This window comes from Prenolepis imparis, unplaced genomic scaffold (genome assembly GCF_030444845.1).
Source record: "Prenolepis imparis isolate NDT839.2.m4 unplaced genomic scaffold, iyPreImpa1.0 SCAF_1, whole genome shotgun sequence".
In the NCBI taxonomy this organism is placed as follows: Eukaryota; Metazoa; Arthropoda; class Insecta; order Hymenoptera; family Formicidae; genus Prenolepis; species Prenolepis imparis.
The window spans coordinates 1,821,909-1,843,187 of record NW_028141159.1 but is presented as its reverse complement, the minus strand read 5'-3'; the positions used below and the strand labels follow the sequence as shown (position 1 = coordinate 1,843,187).

Genomic DNA, 21,279 nt, shown 5'->3' with positions numbered 1-21,279 from the left:
AGAAATCGAAGGACATTTTGTATAAAAGGAGCGACGTCGTTCCGGTGCGCTAAACTCACCCCCGGGCGTTGAAAGCAATGCCGCGCGCGCGCGGTAAAATAATATTCTTTCATACATCAATCTGCAGTAAAGTAAATCCTCTCGAGACCACCCCACGTATCGTGTGACGGATATTCAGCGCTCCCGCGAAGAGAGCGAGGTAAGACGCACGGAGGAGAAGAGGGAGGATATCGGATTTACGTATACTACGCAATTCGCGCCTTTTACCTGCCGTCTCTACGTAAAGGACTCCCTTTCCGACGTCTCCAAACGCGATTTTCACCTTTTGTTTCGCGTCGCGATGACGGACTTCGCGTCGAAATCTAATGCCTCGCGTTGCGGATACCAGTAGTTTTTCCTTTTTTTTTCTTTTTTGAACGTTCTCCAAGGATTACGCGCGTCGAAATACTCTCTAATACCGAATGCTTTTCTTTTACTGCTAGTGAAACGAAAAAAATGTGAAGTCTTAGTCCGATTACCTGAAATTCTGTTTTCACTTGAAAAAAGCAATTTAATGAATTTGACACGAAATTCAGACGAGGACCGTATTAATAAACGTATTAATAAACGTTTGACATTTTATCGAGAACGCTGTTGAAATACATTTCAAATGCACAAAGTATTGAAAATAATTATTTTAATAGTGTTTCGTTTAAATAAAATTAAAAATTATTTGAAAATTAAATATGACAATAGATAGGCTATAAGAGCTTGAAACCTATTTAAAAATTTATTTTTTTTTTACAAAAATAATATTTAAAAATATACAAGAAATATTGATTTTTAAAACACCGTTATTGAAAAACTTATCACACAAAATAGAGTTTTAAAAGAATTATTCAAAATCTTTTCTGAAATAATTTTCAAATTTATATTGATTTATTTCAAATATTTAAGAAAAATAATCAAATAAATAAATAAAAAATGGCCAAATATGTGCATATTTTAAAACTAGACATCGTTTATTTAATACAATGCAGTGTACAAGAATAATTAATATGATTTAATTATAAACTTGAACGAAAACAGATGGAAGAGATGTAAAGAGTAAGAGGGAAATAAACGGAATAAAATATTCGTGAAAATATAGTATTTAAATATTTCACTGCCTGTACACGAGAGAAATAATTATTTCAATTGATTACCTACTTACATATATATATAAGGTTTCTGATGAGAACCACGCATACATGAAATATTTATTCCTGATTCGTAAAATCAACTGAATATTTCAAATAGAATCTCTCAATCAATCAAGTAAATCAAATTATTATTTCATATTAATCATTCATGTAATTCACTAGTAGAAATAGAACTCACGTAAGCATTTTCATTTTGACACACTCTATCTTGTTCGGGAATAATTATATCTTCGTAGATTTATCATGCATTCGAACTTTTTCACGCTCGCTCCCGGAATATAATGTGACTTTATACAATCGATTATGCAGCGGATCCGCGTTAAAAATTGACCGTTTTTTATAATTATTCGTAGCAGCAAATTTTCCGATTTCCTACCAATAAAATTAAATATGATAATAAGACAGGCTATAAGAGCTTGAAAACCATTTAAAAATTTATTTTTTTTTATAAAAATAACATTTAAAAAAGTATACAAGAAATATTGATTTAAAACACCGTCATTGAAAAGCTTATCAAAATAGCGTTTTAAAAGAATTATTCAAAACCTTTTCTGAAATAATTTTCAAACTTGTGACATTAATGAAACATGGTATCTCTCTCTATATATGTATATATACAAGGTCGCAGATAACTGTGGTGATTTAATAGACGATATCCCATGTAGTATCACTCGTCGCAGCAGTTAACCGATTTTAATTTCCTGCGCGTCTTTATAGTCGCGAAGGATTATTATTATTCCTCGCGATATACAGACGACGCTCTTCGACATGTCTCGAAAGAACCTCCGCGCGTTTCCACAAAGAGTTCGTTAAACTGTATAAAGTATTCCCTAAATGCACTTTTTGAATCAGTGAACTGATAACGAAACCGCACTGGTCGAACAATGATACGTACATAAGAGAGGACAACGCGCTTTTCTCTTCCGCACAGGAAGAAAGATCATCGTAACTGCCTGCTGAGAATTTTACGACTCTGTGCACGATCTTTATGGCACACGTTGATTTATATGGCAGATCCGTGAAAAGGTAGAAATCCCCACAAAACCGACATGCTGCAAAATTTATCAGAACCTCGGATTTTCATACATTATTGACAGTATATCATCGTATTCCACTTTTGAAAAATTTGATGCAATGTATTCATATACCTACATACTATTTATGCATATAGAATATAAAAAAGTCTTCTCGTTCAAATAATAATTAAATAATAATTAAGCTTAGAATTATATAAGATACATAAATCGCGAAAAATATATATACATACGTTTATGTCAAAATTATAAGTATATAATTGCCTTTACCTTCGTAAGGCATTTTAGGTTTTGTATTTACAATTAGTATTTTTTTCGTTTATGCCGAGCACCATTAAATCGTGAAATTGTATCGAACAAGGGGGAAAAAATGTAAAAATCGCGAAATCGAAAATTGGGTTCGAAAATGGAAAAGCGGAAGCAGCGGAGCGCGGAATCTCCGTATGGTAGAGGGAGGGTTGAGCCCTCGGCGTGTTTTCTGGTCACATATTTGTAAAGTACCCGGCAGCCAGAGCCGCTCTATTCATTTCTGTCCGTACGACGGACGTCCCGGATCCCGGGTGCATGCCGCTCGCATAAATTCCGACTACGCAGCATATGAAAGAAAAAAGATTCCCGCCTGCGGCACGCATAGTGGATGATGGTAGAGGATCCTGTTGATAGAGACAGAAGTATATAGTCGGGGAGCGGAATATCGCAGAGAAGAGAGAGACCGGCGAATCCAGAGTGAATCGGTCTTAGAGGGTCTTACACCGGAGGAAACGAATGTTATCTCATTCATTGTTAAATTTAAACATGTGTTCGAGCCAGTCCCGAGATAAAGCTCTTTGAATAATGACATTCAGAATTCGTGATTAATAGTAACAATTTTTTCAAACGGAAAAAGGAAGTCCTACATATATTTAATTTTTTTTCTTTTTAGTCTCGAGAAGACATATTTTAACGGAACGTTTAATATTAATTGTTTAAAGAATTCTCTGTATATCATTGTTTTTTCCATCTGAAATAATATATTTAAAAACTTGTGTATAAATTTAATTTTTTTTCCTTTTAGACTTGAGAAGACATATTTTAACGGAACATTTAATATTAATTGTTTAAAAAATTCTCTATCTGTATATTATTGTTTTTTTCCATCTGAAATGATATACTTAAAAACTTGTATATATTCAATTCGCGATCATGAATTCTTCTTCTGTTTGCTACATCCTTTCACTAGATCAAATTTAAGTTCTGAGCAACACTTATCCCGGGGAACGGAGGCGCAACGTGAGGCGAATCCTCATATACGGAAATACGCGAAATACACAGTAGAGAGGAATACTCAGAGTTGGGTCAATTCTACAAGGTACAAGAAGAGAAGATTTTCTTATTCCGCTGATATCCTCTCTCGCGCGCGTCAGATGCGATATGTCGGATCTTTTTAATCTTAAATATCGAGAGCACACACTATATCGCTATTTTTCTCCTTCGTACTTCGCGGGATAACGATGATCCGAGATGATTCGAGTACGTTCGCGAAGCTACTTTGACAGTCAAAATTTAATTTTTGATGAACATTCTGACGCTTTGAAGGCTCATAATCGATCTGAATCGAAACGAATAGACTTGCTGCCTGAATGTCTGAAAAAGAGTATATAAAAGAACCGATATACATTTCGCCTCGTTTAAGTTATAACAGAAAGATGGATAAAATATTGGAAAGAGTAGGTACCGAATAAATACTGAAAAGAATTTCGCAATTTATAAATCTACAAAAAAATTCCGAGAACTTAAATACAAATTAAACGACAAGACCGACTAAATCGTTGTGTTGAAATTCAATAAATGCCTGATGTATAAGATATATAAACGCGGAGATACACGTTAATGCAAATGGATCGAATAGTATGTAATTAGTTAAATCACACGATTGTGTACGCGAGATTACGTGTGCTGGAAAACGTTAAAAATAAAGTGGCCGACGCGAGAGAGCGAAATACGAAATAAAACGGTTTTTCGAACCGAACGGAATATATAGCGTGACAATTTTCAACGATTATTTCGAAATTGTATCCAGAGACGAGTAATGCAAATATTCCATTGAAAATGACGCGTCGCGCTTTTCCCCTTCGCCGTCAACGAAATTTGCGCGATATATAATACCATTTTTTCCCTCGCTTCTCTCTTCTGCGCGAGTTCATAGTCCCCGTCTGTCCGATATCATTCAATCGCGGAAAATTGCCGAACACGTGGCTAACCGCACGTATCGTCGATACAAACGCGCGAGCGAAATTACGAAAATTCGAAAAGCACAATGGCAACACTTCGGATGGATCGTGATAGGCGCTATTATTTCAGGCGTAAAGAGAGCGGAATGGTTCGGTCCCATCACTTTCGATGGACAAAGATGGAATGTGTTTAATGATATAGCCGGCCGATCGGCCGAACGATAATCTAATCGATACCGTGTCGTGTGTCGACTATTACATAAAATGACAGTTTCCATGATTAATTGCGCGCCATGCAGTGTATACTACATTCACTCCATGTCTGCGTAACTGGATCGAAACGCACTTTATATCGAAATGTTCCCAAGATTAATGAAAAATTACGTATCTGTATACAGGCATATATGTATATGTATATTCATTTATCAATAATTATCCAAAGGACGCTGCAAACGCGGGCTTGTGATATATATATATATATATATATATATTATTTTTTTTATGACAACTCGAACAATTAGATTGTTTCGCCATTTATAATTTAAAAAAAAAACAGAAACGTTATATATCGATATCAAAAGTCCCGTGGAGAAAGTTCGGAATCTGTTATCACGTATGTCTCGGTAAATCATACGATCATTCGAGTAAATCCATTTGACCACCCCGTCCCTCGTGAGAAAAACGTTAAGATATTTTTCTCGCGAATGTAAACGTCGATAACAGAACAACTGAAGATTGCACTCTTTGCCGTTTATCCGGACGATATTATTCGTGCATTACGGGAAAAATACATTCGTCCTTAAGAAGACTGATTTTTTCCTTCATCGTGAAAATCTGGCCTATGCTCTGCCATATAAAGTCTGTTTTTTTTTTATCGATATTAAATCTAAAAATATCTAATTTGATATTATAAGACGATAAAAGAAAGTTATATAAAAGAAGGCACTATCTTCAATATAGATTTATGTTCACATATATCGTTACATGTGAGAATATAGGTTGTATATAAAATCTCTATATAAAATCTTTTTATTTAATATTTTTATCAAGACACCTGTAGTATCTCGCGTCAAATTATACGCAACGCTAATGAGACAGACCATATATCACAACTAATGTTTTAATCACTGTAATAAAGAAAAATGTTTATTAATATCCAGGTATTGTATTAAATAAATAATTAAAATATAATACAAAATACGGAAAAAATTATTATTGCAACGTCAAACTTTTTACATTAAATTTTTTTATTTGTAAAACGGTATTTAATAATTTATTCTCTCTTTCTCTTTCTGTTTCTCTCTCTATCTTTTATATAATAATTAAAATTTGCAAACAATTAAAGATAATATTAATTGACCGCTAAAATATATGTATATAATACCTGCGCATTATGAAATCGGAATATTAATACATGTTTTATTCTTAACAGCAAATTTCAATAAGCAAATTTTTAATAGCAAATTTTTTAATGTCACATTTATCTATTATTCAATAGTTAATCTTAAAATTAAGATTAAATCTGAATTTATATATTAAAAAAAACAAAATTTTTTTGTTTTATACCTGCATAATAAAAATTATACCTATAATTTATAATTATGATTTCTTCCTTTCAAATTATTACGGCTCAAAAATTGCGTAATTTTAATAAAATAAAATAAAATAAGTTGCCACATTATTCGCAGTAATTAAATTTCATTATATTAATTTATTAAAATTATAAAAGAAAAATTCTTGATTCTTTAACATTAAATGAAATCATTCTTTTTGGAAAATGAAAATTTGGTAAAATGATAATACTAAATTAATTTATATAAATAGGTCCTTGATTACAATAAAACAATAAATTTTGCTTAAATAAATGTTAAATTTTATTTGCGACGATAGTCTATTTATCAACATTAATTTGAAATACAATATTCAGTGTTAATTCAAATTATAAATTAATGTATAAAATGTTAAATATTTCGGCATCAGCAAAATAACTGTAACACACGGTATTTGGCTTTTACGACGTACAGTGTGTTATTGTTATTACGAGCGCTCAGCCCGTGTTGTCATTCGCGCGACGACACTCGAGCAATAAGGTAGTGGTGCGAAGACGTTTTGCACATTGTCAAATTTCTTTTTGAAACGCGATCGTGATATGTAAATAATTCGAGAAATAATTTGCTATAATTATTACAATTGATTAATTAACTTTCGATAAATGTCTCTAACTGTATCGCGATGACGGCTTCTTATCAAAGCGTGTTTTCTCGCGATTTATAATTATTTATAATTTTTATTAGATATTTATAATTTTTATTAGAAACCGAAACGATGGGAATAAAAATTATAAATTATCGTCTCTTCCTTACAAACAGTAATGATTTCTCTTACCATACTCTTGAAATCAAATATATTTCGCTACTGTAAATTTTTTACCGCTTTAGATGTAATTTATTGTTCGGATTAAAAACGCGCAGTAAAAGATACAAATTATAAAATCGATTGATTAAATCAAGTATCAAAAGGCTCCGTGATATTTTCATCGTTTAATATAATTATTCTATAATTTAAAATATTTCTATAATTAAATCTTCCGCGTTTATATACATATATATTATAATACGTAAAACATTTCGGCAACAAATTGATAATAATATGGTATTATGGTATTCGGTCTTTGTGGCTAATGTTTACGTACTCCGTTATTATTCGCGCGACGACACTTGAACAGGAAAGTATTAGTGCGAGACGCTCCGTCGAATTTCTGTTCTAAACGCAATTGCGACAAGTGTCGGGGGGGGGGGGGGGAAATAATTTGGTATTATTAATATATACAATATTTTAAGTTATATTTTATAATAGTTAAAATATCTATAATAAAATATTTTTTATATTTTACATATATTTTACATTCTTTATATAGATATTTTAATATTTCATAAAATTTTACAATAAGGTGTGTATTAGAGTTTTATAATGACTTGAATATTTTATACATAAATATTAGGTTTTAATCATAATTCTTCAAAAGTTTATACAATTTTGTTTTTTTCATCATTTACATTCTTTATATCATTTATCTGCGAGCTCTAATTTGTGCATCATATATAATCACAATATTCTCTTATGTAATAAAGCACGTATAATACCAAAATTAAAAATTTTGTTTGTATCTGAATATAATCTCGCGTCGTGGACAACAATGGGTCGTGTGACTAATAATTAATTTCTGATTGAACATTTCATGCAATCGAAATTTATATTATATAATTTTATAATGTATAATATATCTAGTAATTTATTTTATAATTAAAAAAGCGAATTAATCGACACATACTTGATGCTCGTTTTTTAAATAAGCACATCTATATTTCACCTCTTTTAATCGAGGAAAAAGAGGGGGATAAAATATAGATAATTTGTCAATTATAAAATAAATATATGTATATTCCAAATTATATGTATTACATTACAAAATTATGTAATATAACCTTCCGAACGAATACACATTTTGACGTTACTTAAATGATTCCTTAAGATTTATTTCAAAGGGGAAGCCAAGTATCCAAAATAGCATCGCCACGAGTTGCAAATGGCTCATATGTATATAGCGAACGCATTTGATACATTGGACGCATATTAGTGCATCGTCGATTTTTGTGGGGTATCGCGTATTCGGTATTCGCGTCGCGTCTTCGCGTGATATAGCCCGATTTCATTATTATCGTATTTCTGTTGCCGATAGAATGGGAAATTTTATTGAAACGTGGCTGGACAATGTTTCACGCCTCATATTTCGCGACACGCCGGCCGCGCATGTATGGCTTGTATGTACGTGTATGTATACGTATATGTTCGCGCGGATTTGAGTTCAGATTTAAGATTCGATCGATTGAGAACAAGCTCTGCTCCGATAAAGCCCGAATTGGTTAGAGTTCGATCGAAGGCCTAGAAGAGGCATCGATGAAGCAATCCTGGGATGAATTTTTATTATTTATTTATTAGTTGTTATGAACGAAATTAAACGAGAGAAAATTAGTTAGAAAGATTTTTTATATAAATCCTGTATAAAAGTTGTATTTTTAAACGCTGCTATAATTTGAATTTTATATTTGTATGTTACAGACAACGTAGCTTCAGTGTCATCAACTCCATTGTTGCGCTGTTTCGGTCGGTGAGTGACAAACTTTTATTTTATTTTGAAGCAACGGATTTGTAGAGATTTGTAGATATAGATGTAGATTTTAGGTAGATCTGTTGCTTTAACCTTCGGACGACGAGTCAGCTGCATGCACGACAGAGACTCTGAGTCAATTTTAAACCGTAGAAAAATTTCTTTTATACATTCTAGTAAATAAAATTTGATATTAAAAGTTTTAAGTTTATTATATTTAAAATAAATTAAAGAGATATTACTTGTACGATAAAAATTATAGAAAAAGGAAAAACATTTTTTGAATAAAAAGATAAAAATACATGATATACTTATTCTAATTCTGCGCAAGGCATATACATATATGAAATATTTATTTCGAAATTAATCTAATGAATTATAATGGAAGTTAATCATATAATAAACTAATTAATAATAAACTAATCAGTCGTATAACAAAGCTATATACCTAATTATGTATGCGAATTATTATGATCTCTATAAAACTCGCGTTAATTATTTTTTTCGATGGTCAATGTTTTCGAAAAAAAAAAGAAGAAAAATTAAACTCGCGCACGTGTTTTTCCTCGCCGATTCGATTATAAGAAATTACGCGAATTCTCCCTCCCTCTCTATCGCGTGGACTTTACAAACAACCGTGACACAAGTGACTCGCGAGTTTGAGTTGTTTGATTATCCAGAACGAATGACGCGAATATGCGCGCCGGCTACGAAATGAACGCTCCGGAGAAATAACGGGCCGGGCTGGCGTTATAGTCGCGCGTGGCGATCGGCTACGGCAATTTGCGACAACTAATCTAAATTCAAATTGCCTCGAACAAAACTAATCTGGTGGTCACACGGCGAGCGCCCGCACACTTGCCGCTCTCCGCCACTCTTCTATGTGCGGTGTATGTCCGCCACACGTATAACCCACCTCGCCCTTTCGTGCCCATCATCCGAAACGTGTGCTCCATCGCACACTGATGGACCGCGAGTGACAATCGACTCGGCCAACTTGGCCAAAATCCGCCCGCGTGTATAGATGCATGCGAACGCTGGCTGATTCAGGAACCACATTCGGTTCCCCCAATTGTTTCATACGCGCGTCCGCAAAATCGTATCGTATTACGCGCTGCATACGTAGAGAGAGAAAGAGAGAGAGAGAGAGAACAGATCAGATAATAAACTTAATTACAAGGGCATAAAAAGAGAGAATGATCATGCACGCGGGTCTCCGTGTGCGTTATATAGCTTCCTTCCTTTTATACCTTCGAAAATGAGATTACTTCCCGGGGGAGAGTTTTTTCCATCGTACGTTAATTTCAAATATGTAATTTTTCATTGTCGTCTTAAAATATATCGCAGGCGTGTCTGTGGGTGTGTTAAATAACACTAAAAGAATTAATTACACAGGTTTTACTGGAAAATTTGAACGGAACAAATTTTACAATCATGTCAATAAAAAGAAAAAATATATATATGTATGTATAAAAGAGGAAAGGAGAGAAATCTTATTAAAAATATATAAAAGAAATTAAATTTTATATACGCCAAGCAGTTCATGGAAAATCCGGTATATCAAGTAAAATTCTCAGCAATTATGTCTTTCAGTGGAGAGGTGTAGATTTTGCATCGTTCGCTGAGCAAGATTTTTCCAAGAAGATCGCGCTTAAATCACGACGTGAAAACTCGCCGAGCTGGCTGGCGGAACACATTATAAACGTGCCGTTCCACGGATATTTCGCATATTTCAGGAATTCCACTCAGAAGGGTTCGCGTTTGACGCATGACTCATCGCCTTGCGTAAAGAACACCACTGTATTTTCAGCCATCCGCCAGCTGGTCGATTAAGCTCAATTAAATAAATTAATTTTAAATGGACCAGTCCGAAAGTATAAAAAATATAAATACGCCAATCTCTATTTTTAAAAAATGCGATAAATAATTTCTTCCCGGACAAAGTGTCACTTTGGGGATCAAACGTAATTAAAAACAATTGGATCTTTGTCACGATTAGATAATAAAATAATATCGGTTCTCATTCCTCTTTTTTTTTTTTTTTTTGGAACAAATCAAATGTATCGGTTTCGGTGCAAAGCGAGATTACGTCGATTCTTTTTAAATTCAAAGCTTTTTTTTTTTTTGAAACACGCGCTTTTTAGTTGAAAAACAACGGTCGTGTCGCGTTGATAACCGAGCTTCCACGTGTTCCAATTTTCCGAGTACCATTGAAACACGCCTCCAAAAATCTCGACGGAACGAGAATTCGTCGCTGAAAAAACATTTCGACGTCAAGGTATTACGGCTTTAATCGTGGACTAGAGGCGATCGTGTTTTAGGTTTTAGTTCCTGACCTCCAAGGAAGAGAGAGGAAGGAACTTGTAAACCTGAAGAAGCAATATTGGCTCGAGGTGGTGGGAGTTACCGAGCCACAATTCATTACGAAAATCGATTCGCCGGCAATAGTGGCTGATTGGAGGTGGTCACCCTGGTTTCATCTCCCTTCGTCCCTTTCCGTTCTTACCTCGCTCTTTTCTTTTTCTTCTCGCTCGTTTTCGTTTCAGCAATCACTCGCGTATCGGTCGCACACAGGTCGTCCTAATTCGCGGCAAACTCGTGTCGCGATTCCGCGCCTTTCTAAAATTATCCGGGGGAAAAAGTCGGGGAAAGATCCACAGTCCTTGCGCTGTGTAAATTATCCGGTTTTGTTAACCTTTCTCGAATCTATTGTATCCATTGTCTTACGAGGAGACTTGAAAATTCACATCTTCGCGATTGCGGCTGAAAATTGCGACGGAATTACTTTTGCTAGGGAGACAAAGATTCGAAGGAGACGTTAGGGGAAAACATCGCGCGATATTTTATACATTACATATGAATATGAATAATAAAACCAAGAGTGAAAGATAAGGACGAACCTTCGTAGTACTCTGTTGAAGACTTTGGAAACTTTTGTAATTTGTGATGCCTGACGCGTCAGACGACCGACATGCTGTAATAAAATTTCTTTGCTTTACTATCCTCGCAACGATAATATGATTCACGAAACTTGTCGTGGCTTAACTTTATGCGTAGCGTTCGCAGAGGAAACGCCTACACTTACTTTACGACAAATAGATAGCTACGAATGTGTTTTGTGTGTTTGATGGTTAGACTTTTACGACTCTAGAAGAAATTTTATATTCTCGATTTTCTCTTGTGCATAATTCAATAAAAAATTATATATTAAATTTATCAGCCATTATTAAAATTCTATGCTTTCCTTTTATATTTATAAAACTGACCTGCAATGTCGACCTCTCTTCTTCAATATTATCTTCACTTTGAATACAGTAGGATAATTTTTTTTTATAAATTTTGTCCATCTTATATTTTATTAACAAAAGGAAAGATCAGCACAATATCTTCACGTTGAAAATTTTTCCGATCCTATGTTCCCTTAGCTTCTTCTACATCTACATCAACGATGAAAGAATAGTACTAACTCTTTGTCCGAGCCAACACTGCATTGACTTTAAAAGAATTTTAGAGAATTCTAAAGTTCTTCTCGGGCTCTCTCTCTCTCTCTCTTTCTTTTCTTCATAATTTAATTAATCTCTATTCTCATTATATAATATAGAGAGAAAATTAATGCAATATAATAGAAGCCACATAAAAGTACAACAATTTAATATAAATAAATATGAGACTCTTATATATATTATAAATACTTGCGTATCGACGAATAGACGCGATTAACGACGCGCAGCGAATTAAATAATAAATATCGGTGCTCATCGGAAGAAAAGAGTAAAAAAAACCGTCTTGAAAAATCCGTCGGAAAGTTTCGCGCCGCTAAGTGATGGGACAACAACGCGCACGAATCAGGACAATAAAGGTCCACCCTGGACCGCTATAGGAGGCGCCTCACACCACGTGGCATTGTCCAGAGGCCAGGTATTTGTGATATTAAACTGTTTAATCACCGAACTATAGAAAAAGTGTCCCACGTCGGTGAGTCTCGTTTGTGCGTGTATGTGTCCCTATATGCGTGTGTGCGTATGCCTGTGTGCGTGCATAGCTGTGTGGTGCACATCGGTTTCCGCATAGCTCGTAAATCTCGCCCATTCCGAGTTTTCCCCCCCTTACTGCCGTATACTATGGAGGAACGACGAACACGCTTATACACCGATACAACATGCTTGTCGTGGCCGATGGGTGAGTGTACGAAACATTCAGTTGAATCGACGAGGAATAGAATGCATGTTGGGGGAGGGAGGAGTGAAATCGGGAGGACAAGTTACGGAGGTGGTGAAATTTTTCCTCCCCCTTTCTCTCTCTTTCGTGCGCGCTTTCTAACCCCGTGCTTTAATAAAAAGATTACATAAATAGAAATCCTCTCTAACGATCTGCTTAACTTACCTTGAAATAAAATTAAAGCCAGGGGGTTTATACGCTGAACCGACATGCGTTTTAACTTGATGCTTCGTGTAATAACGTGTAACTTTTATTAATCTGCGTCGCTTTCCCTTCTCAAAATGTTTTAATTACGTGTAATTATATCAATTAGGAAAAAAGAATACAAAATTATACATTTATTATATTTTAATTGCATAAACTAGAATTTTTTTCAGATACCAGCACATGGTAGATTTTTGAATCTTTTTTTCTTTCACAAAAATTCTATTTATTATAAGATTATTAGAAAGTGAAAGAAATTAATATGATGCGATATCAACGTCATTTTTATTTTCGCTCATCCATCCTTCGAAGGCACAAATCGGGAGGGTTTATCGAGTAAAATTCGCGTCGACGAGAAATAAAGCTCATCGTATTTTCATTATCGTTAATTGACTGCGGCTCATAAACGTGCATCGAGCACAGGCAGCGTCGAAGAGGGAAAGAATTGACGTTGGAAATCACGAGAGATAGAAGGAGAACGTAAATAAACGCGAATAGATTTCGGTACGGGATTTGCAGGTACGGGAGAGAAGCAACATCGGACAGTATATTGCATCGCTTGTTGCACCGCAACGAAACGCAATAACGTATCGGTGCACAAATGTCAGTACGGTTGTCTGTCGCGGCACATATATACACCGCGGGCGAAGCTGTCGAGGGGCCGAAAGAATAACAACCATAATAGGCTCCTGAATTGTGTGGCGAACAATGGGCGAAATGAAAAACGACACGCTCTGCACCCACACAACAAACTTTCTCTATCTCTCTCTTTCTCTCTGATATTTTTGACTTATCCGCACAATTCGAATTAATTGTAATTTGTTCTCTTCTCATCGAGTGTGTGATGACGTTACGCGTCATCGATGTAACATCACTGACGTAATAGAAGGAAAAAATAAAACACAAGAAACGACGATGATAAGAAAATACACCTATATATCTATGCGCTTATGCCTACTTATGCATTAATAACAGTTTACTAAACTCTCGTAATAATCTCGATATTTATCGTCCCGACAAAACACGTATTACGCTCGTTATTCAAAGTTTCGAAAAAGTCTAGCGAGAGAGATTTTCACCCGCGATAAAATAACATACATACATTAGCTCTATGGGAGAGAGAATTTTGCCGCGCAAAATAAACCACCGAAGAGCTGTTATATCATCTCATCGCTGGTGCGCGTGATGTAAAGTCTAACTTTGCCCCCCCTTCAAATATTTTTGATTATTATTTTAATTCGAGTATTATCACGTTCCACGCGCAAATTATCTCTTGTATTACGCTCGAGTTACTTCCCAAATTATCTTCCCCCGCAACATGTATGAATTATATTAGACAATAAACGATACGCCCCGGCGTATACAAGCATTTCGGCCAAATTTTAAACGTAATACCAGTATTTCCATGTAATTTGCCTACATTCTGAGATATTGCTCCAGAATGTTAAATGAGAATTATAAGAATTATTATATAGATTCCTCAAAATTGCAGCGAATAATAATATCAGAGTCGTTGCACTATTTTAATAAAATAAACTAAATTTTATCGAGTTTGTTACAAAATATAACGATGGCAGAATTTCTCAAAAATATTTGTTGATGATAAATGTACGAAGAATTCTCTTTAAAGCGCATTATTATGTTTTACAAATGCATATATATTTTTTATACGCATTAAATCATTGTGTTATAAAATTAGATTACCAGATACGACGTAACTTTGATTGCGGTACTTCTCCAAGTTCATTTAAAGCTCCGCGGCTCATTTTGACACACACAATTTGACGTTTACGTTTAGTATTTGAATTATTCATCGGAGCGTTGTTCGAACTTCCACCAGGGTAAATGGCCGAAAAGTTATTTCACGGTATTATATGCTATAGAGAATCGGAGTAAAATATATATCCCCGCGCTGGTGGTTAATTCTTCTTCTCGCGCCGAGCGGACGCTTGACAGTTTCGAAGATTCTATTTTGGTGGAGATTCGAACGTCCTCCCCCGCCATCATTATAAAGTATAGCTGATGTCGCCTTCGCGTCGCGGATTTAATATCTTCGTGTACTCTATATACTTTCTTAGAAAACTACTCTGGACTCGGAAAAATTTGAAAACTTTTCCTCTTCTTTTTTCTTACCAGAAGCTGCAACTTGGACCGCTAAATAAGCACCACTCACGCGCGTAAAATTATATAAGGAAACTAGTCCGCGCCGCAAGCTACACCACAATCCGTCGCGATTTCTAGTATGGCGTAGGACGTGACAGCTTTACGAGGATAATAAGCTAGTATTACGTCCCCGCGAGGCGCGAGAGTTTTTGCAAATTGAAGTAAATTCCATTCCTATCTCCCACCCTCTCCCTCCTCTTCATCCCCCTTCGCGGCGTCCACGATAGTGTACGATGCGTGAAGCCACATTTCTCGTAAGTAATGCTTTACTACGCTCGTTGGCCGAGAGCTGGAGAGTTTCCCCCGAAGTCTAGAGAGTCTCGCGATTCTCTCTAGACTTCATAAAAACTCCCAAGTGCTTATATCCGCGCCAAAGCACCGAAACCATCAGCCGCACTTTAAAGCAGCGATTAACAAGTATCGGGCTTTTTCCATCGGCGATTATAATAAAGTACTAACATATATAACGCAAACGTTATGCAATAGCGTACGCATCGTACACGATGTAAATTAATTATGAATATTATTGAAAAAAATAAAAAAGAGAAAATTAAATTAAAAAATAAAATGAATGATGAAATTAGCGCAATTTGACAAAAACACAGGTCTCTATATATAAAGAAATTACTTATATCTCTCTTCATTCATAACAGAAGCGTGACTTTCGTTGTTAAAATTAGAATCTATGATAAAATTAAAACCCACACAAGTTACATCGATTTCAACTCTCGTGTGATTAAAGTAAATATATATAAGTGTCTCTATCGATTTGGATAAAAATATATTTCACACAAATTATTTATATAATATATCTTTACCCGGACAGATATTAGAGACAACATCTGACCGAGCGACAACACACATTTTCCCGATTTTGCTGTCTTCCGCAGGGTAGAAATATCCCCTCGAAATGTTTTCCGCGAAGATAGTACGTGCCCTGCGGTTTTACTCCACCTTCCTCACATGAATATTCACGGCTAATTTGTAAGAAGCTCTCCAAACAACGTCGCTACATACCGCTCTCTCTAACCGAGCGAGTACACGCGTGCGTACCAACACTACTCGACCGCCAGAATTTACCTTTAATTATCGTAAGAGCGAATAAAAGATCGTTTTCACGTGTAAACAGGGAGAATGTTCGTCGATAAATTCAATTTTATCGGTATATACACTGTGGAGGTCCTTCATCTCGGAATTACGTTACCGCAAAATTGCTAGTGCATTAAAAAGAGAGTTATAAGTTGTATGAGAAAAAGTATGTGTAATTTGTCCTGAAGAAAAATGTGCATTTTTTTTATTTTTATATATGTATCGATTTTGTCTCGTTTTAAAATCGTGAGAAGCACGAATGAAGCGAAACAACATTGTTTGACAATTGATCGCGAGAGAGTTTTGCAGCGAAAATTATTTGCGGCGGATGCGCGGATATATGAATCAACGATGAAATCTGAAATAGCGTCGATACACACATTTATGGAAACATCTCGGCGACACTTTTGTGCCCGGGCTCAACATGCTAGAATTCTCATAAAATGCAAATATTATTAGCATTCCCTGACATCCCCCTTACGTTCTGCGATCTTGCCAATATACATATATTTACGTATACCGTATTTGATATTCAGACGATGAGATTTACAACACACGGTACAAAGATATATTGTCGAATGGTCCTTTACCTCGTTTCGCGCAATCATTTCGATTTAACCCCAAGAGAATCTTGTCTAATTATTCTTAATAATAATTTGACCTAAAATTTAACCAAAGAATCATTTTATCTAAACTCTGTGTGGACGGTAAAATAATACAAAAATATATAAATCGAAATTTAAAAATCTACAGCATGCTTAAAATTAATTAAGTAATGTCACTGATGAAGTAGAAGAGAAATGTCTACAACTGCGAGAAATTTTGCGCAGACTTGGCGCTTAGTTTCTTAAAAGAAAGGACTCTTTCGATTTATGTGCGCAAAATCCTTTGGAGAAAGAACAATGAAGAACGAAACACACCGAGAAGATATGATATTCCCCATTCGATCCAGACCCGTCTCGTTGCAATCAAACCCGTTTTACCGTAGTAATTATCGTTCCTCGACCGCGTTCACGTACATTCGAGATTGTAGAAAAAGAATTGCATGAGATATATATAAAAGGAGTTCGGCATTCTCTTCGGTTTACGAGCGCGCTTGTTACGAGGGCGTAAAGATGTCTCGTGGGTTTTTATTAAATTCTATCCCGGTGAACACACACCAGCAGGGTCCGAGTTATATAAACGACGTTACATCCCTTCCGGCGACATTTTAGAGGCACCTAGACGACGACTCCTATACGGCACGAATAGTCGATCTATCGACTGCCGGATTTGCGTTCGACTCCTCGGTTTTTCGCAGTAGTATACTCGATGGAAAGACAAATATTGTGCCTCCCCTTCGACTAAGGGGAGAATAAAGCGCGCGCGAGAGAGAATAAAGGCGAAATGAAGCCAAGTGCATCTCCGATGCAGACAATAATCGCGATTATATATGTATATATCTGCTCCGAATAACGATATTAAATTGCGCCGCTCCTCCGCTTCCGAAGACAAAATAATAATACTATTATCACGTCTTTCTTTGCTCCCTCTCGCTCGTTTAAAGGCTCGTTTTGCCTTTGTATCCCGATAAAATGATTAAAGATGTCGTTAAAAATTTTTTAAAGGAAGAAATACCTGTGCATGACGCGTGCTCGCAGGTGAAAGCGACACGTGGGAAATCTGATGATTAGTATTCTCTATCGGTGTGCAGCCGTTCGCGGATGCATAGAGTTTGTTTCATGTGACGTTTGTGATTGCAAGGCAACGTATCGCCAGACGCTTCGTATGATTTCCCCGGAGGTCACGCTGCGCAACACACTTTTTAACAACGAATTATAAACTTTCAGCTGCGAATCGGTATCGCGCAAGAATTTTGATCTTTTTTTTCTCGCGACACGCCCGATTGCTCGCCAGTTTCCATTCCTAATGACGTAGAGCTAGAAGAAGCTACAATTTCTTTCTAAATATTCAAGATGTGTAAACCACCAATGTGACAGAATTTATTTTTCCAACACCAAAATACGTTTCATGATCCAAAAGTCTCAGTTTGCAAGAAATAAAAGCTACGCGTAACCACATAATTTTTAAATCAAGAAACACAATTATGAAACAATCGAGTAAATAATTCACTAATGCAATGATTCATTGCTTTATCGCCCCGATATTTCTCGCTTCTTTGATAGTTCAATTACGAAGAGTGTATTACTACATCGACACAGAGTCACGTTAAGATCAAAGGGAAACGCTGCATGAAGATTCATTCGGATTAACGGGGCGAAATATGGTGGGCTCTTTTTTTTTTGTTTACCAGCTACATCGTAGGGTGGCTCGAGAAAGGATCGAAGAACGGGCTCGGAGATGGCTCGTTTACGACGACCTAGTGATAGATTCGTTATTATTCGCGCGAATCTGGTATTCTATACACGCCAGGTGACCGTGTAATGGGGAAAAGGGTAATGGCTATTCAGTATGCATTGCTGTCCCTTGGTACAGGGGGGTAATATCAAGCTCTCAAGTACATAATATGTTCCATACGATGCATATATGTATGTATTCCATTTACGCAAGTGTGCGGTTACGCGCGAGTGAACGAGCGTGCGCGCACGTGTTTCCGGTATATATATACATATGTATGTTATACGTGTATGGGATACGTAGGCGCGCAAGATGTTAATATCCGCTTGCTCGCTCTTTTCGATACATCTTTCGTACGTCCCGTCGCACATGACGTGCCTATTTATTCGATCAACCCTTTTGTAGAAGAGAGACCCGCCGTCAAGCGCGTGTCGATCCACCAAAGACTTGACACAGTTCCGAGATGGACAAAATATTATGTATAGTAACATTTGAAACAGAGAATATGGTTTAGCATCCTCGTAGAAAATAAAATTCTAAATATACTAATTATTTTAATAAATGTATATATATTTATTTAATATATATATTTTTAATAAATATATTTTTTTAATATTTAAATAAGATTACTATATTTAAAATATTAAGACCATCATATTAAAAGTATTAGTAAGAATTATTAATAAGAAAAAATTCGTGAGAAAAAGAGATCGTTTTTATACAAAATTTTGACAAAAATAAATTTATCGATGAGATTCACAGAAATAAATCACTCGATAAACTTTAGGTCGAGAGGCCTTGTTTATATCATTCGGGACTATAAAAAGTGTAAATACGTCAGACGTGATGAATAGTAGTTTAATTATCGCTACTGTGCTCTTTGAAGACGCGCGTCCTCCGCTGTATTCCATTTGAAATTCACGCTGACGCGATTCGCAAATTTATAGATTCTTGTCGGCAATGTTTCATAGTTCATAATAGGTCGTACACACCGATAAGAATCAAGGGAGATAAATCCCGTGCGCGGGATCGTTCCGCCAAATCCACGGCGCGACCCCTTTTCCCCCTTCGTCCCCCCATCGGTATATAACATCGGCGCGAACGGGGGAGAGGAGCGTATACCGGATGAGACAGGCAGATTACCTAATCACGGGTAACCCGTAAAGCAATCAAATTCTCCGTGGTATCGTTATACCAACGTGTTGGTCGTGCATCAGTGTGAGGGGCGCCCCGGGATCGGGAGGGTAACCAGGGTAGAGAGACGTAGAGACCAAGAGAGAGGGATCGGCTTCGTAGGCCGTTAAATTCGATTTAAACCGTTAATGCGGTATTGTCCGGGTAATGACCGTGCATCCGGTGCCGAGTTTCCTTTTCGATGTCATCTCTCGGCTGCTACTGCTGCTGCTGACTTGTTTCTTTCAGGGAATTAGAGACGCTTCGTTGGCAGTCGCGCGCAGTTACGATCGCAGTTTAAAATATGTTGAGCGTTTAAGGCACGTGCACAATAATTGTCATCTTTCCCTTCAATATTCTTTGCGACTTCGTCATTAATGCACGCGAAAATTTATTATCGATTCGTTTATACAGGAGACGCTTCTTTTTCCCCTGCGCTTTTATCATCATCTTGTCCATTTCTATATTATATATAGCTTTCGGAATAAATTAAATGATATACAAAATTAGGGATATCCTGTATGTATATCATTCCCAGGGATGTTCTTTTAAGAATAGATTATATGGCCAATTTGGAAACAATTTGTCCTGAATAAATGTTGAGGCATCAATAATTTTTGGAATATAAAAGCGATTGAAAAAGGAAGGCTATTTCATAAACTAAATTTGTGGAGTTAAAAGGGTTACATGTTTTTCAGTTAATTTCAAATCGAGTTTAATAAAATTTTAATTTGGAGTTTAATTATGAAGATATGATGGAATCTATGATAAAAAAATTTTACAATGAAAAAAATTAGAAAAATAACAATTTATCTTGATATTTTTACTAAAAATCGTCACCTAAATTGGCCAGAGAATCTGCCAATTCAATCTAAAAGGAGATTTTATTATTTTGAAACATCACTTAATTAATTTAAAAAATTTATAATTAAAAAATATTATGCCATTCGTAAATCTTATCTTGTCGAAAGATCGTTTTCGCCAAAAGACACCAATACTTTCATTATTCCATATTTTCCTATCGCGTACCTAATAAAGACAAGGAATTGGATTGTATCATACATTGAGAAATATGTAGTGTGAAGATTAAAAGATATCTTTCGCTATTTATTATACATTTTCATCGAGATACATAAACTAAATAATACTGCTAGCTAGATATACCCTTAAAAATCCATGGGGAGGATAGCTCGTCGCGTAGTTTGCGCGCAAACTTAAAAAAAAAATTATGATATATCGCGGCGTATTGTATCTGTTTTTGCGCGGTTGCGAATATAGTTCTGGCAACACCCCCCTTTTTTCTTGCGAGGGGTAGCATACGTACGGGGGGGGGGGGTGGATTCATAAAGCCACGCGCCGACTCCGCGGAAACAACGCAAAATGGTCACTTTTAATCGCCCGTTTATCATCGCGTGTCGTATCGTCTCTCTCTCACTCCGTTCGGTATTTTACGTAGGTACTCGCCAAGTTGGCGAGAGCTTCGCGAATCCTCCGCGAAACCA

General features: G+C 35.9%; 2 protein-coding genes across 3 annotated transcripts in view; one reads left to right on the top strand and one right to left on the bottom strand.

Moving 5' to 3' along the window:
- LOC145941638 (synaptogenesis protein syg-1) overlaps window positions 1–21,279 on the top strand; it is a 273,743-nt gene that overhangs the window by 161,487 nt on the left and 90,977 nt on the right. For both annotated transcript variants that reach the window (XM_083047832.1, XM_083047838.1), the window contains exon 12: window positions 8,545–8,593. The gene's annotated coding sequence lies outside the window, so the exon portion shown is untranslated. The remainder of the gene's footprint in view (window positions 1–8,544; window positions 8,594–21,279) is intronic.
- LOC145941649 (limbic system-associated membrane protein) overlaps window positions 1–21,279 on the bottom strand; it is a 203,006-nt gene that overhangs the window by 152,155 nt on the left and 29,572 nt on the right.